Below are 1,543 nucleotides of genomic sequence, written 5' to 3' on the forward strand. Positions count from 1 at the left end.
GGGGTGGGGGTGGGGGTGGGGTGCGTCCAACATCCAGCAGCCCAATTATAATAATAATCCAGTATCATATAAATGGTAAGCAAAGAAATTTGCGAGTGTATACAAATTTCGACCGAACAGAGATCAGCGTAAATGGACAGGATCATATATCACATTATTTTGAAGCTTAGTGCTACTGTATATAAGTTTATGTAACAATCAAGGACAACAGATATGATATGAGTAAGCCCAATATGTTTTACAAAAATAAACAAATCTTGAAACTGATCTAGGTTAATCTGGCTATTGTGTGGGGATTCCTGATGAGCACCACTGGATCAAGGAGAATTGTGGTACACGTGGTATGCGGTGTTATTTGATCAAAACAAATAGCTTTCCGATGACTCTCAACATTATTACAACGATCATACTCCACTTATTTAGCAGTTCCAGTTCTGTTTCTATACCTAAGTAATGGCTGTTACATTACTTGCTGTAATATCCTGTATATTTGTTCCGATGGTGACACCATATAGGCCCAGTGAACGTAAGTATTTTTCTTATAATTTGAATCAAAAGTAGTGCCTTCAATTGTGTTTTAAGTTGTACAACAGTTTTTACATAGGCCTATGCTTTCCCGTTTACAGTACATTGATTGATAATTTATTGTATGTAGACCTTTGCCGCTCTCAGTACTCCCTAAATGCAATCACTGAACGTCGTAGAGAACGGACGTGTAATAGTGGTTATTATTATTATTATTATTATTATTATTATTATTATTATTATTATTATTATTATTATTATTATTATTATTATTTTATTATTATTATTTAAAAATTATTAAAATTATTTTTTGATCCAGAAAACAGGATGGCCAAGGACGCCGAAGACGTCTTGCTAAAGTGGCCGTCATAAAGCAATATTGGTCGTCCAAAAGACGGCTCGTTGGCTAAGCTTTTGATTAAGAGTGAGTTTTTACTCGAGAAAACGAAATTGTGGTGATAACTCTTTGGCACTCTTATAAAGTAAAAGTCACTCATTTACTTTACAAATGTATGGTTATGAACAAATAACCTAAACATTGGAAGCGTTCTGATCCTTCCGCTGTATGCTTTCTGTATATTGAAAAAATACAATTCTATATTGCTTTATGTATAAAAAAGGCAGTGGTTTTCGGTTAATAAGAGAAAATAGGTAATTTACTAATACATAAGTAGGCCTAATACCACCGTTTTCATACTGTTGTCCTCTTTAGTATTGTATTATTGAGGATAATAGTTTTTGCAATAAACGATTGAATTGAATTAATTTTCTTACTAAACATGCACTTAAATCAATGAACATGGTGAATAAATAATTTTTTTCTATATTTTTAATATAGGTGTGGTATTCTCATGTAACTTCGATACCGACTTCTGCGATTTTGAAAAAGTTGCTTCACAACATTTAGAATGGATTCGAGGTGAAGAGTCGGAAACAAGGGACGGAAATAATAGAGGTAAGGTTAATGATTTACTAGTCCAACATCCTGGGTTCAAACCCTGTAATATATATATATATA

General features: G+C 33.0%; 1 long non-coding RNA gene across 1 annotated transcript in view; it reads left to right on the forward strand.

The window, feature by feature from the left end:
* LOC117122717 overlaps positions 1 to 1,481 on the forward strand; it is a 4,661-nt gene extending 3,180 nt beyond the window's left edge. The window contains exons 3-4 of the long non-coding RNA XR_004447741.1: positions 273 to 526; positions 1,364 to 1,481. This is a non-coding gene — a long non-coding RNA (uncharacterized LOC117122717). The remainder of the gene's footprint in view (positions 1 to 272; positions 527 to 1,363) is intronic.
* The last annotated feature ends 62 nt before the right edge of the window (positions 1,482 to 1,543 follow it).

The sequence above is a fragment of the Anneissia japonica genome, unplaced genomic scaffold, assembly GCF_011630105.1.
Source record: "Anneissia japonica isolate Jap-2015-1 unplaced genomic scaffold, ASM1163010v1 scaffold287978_len313048_cov192, whole genome shotgun sequence".
NCBI lineage: Eukaryota > Metazoa > Echinodermata > Crinoidea > Comatulida > Comatulidae > Anneissia > Anneissia japonica.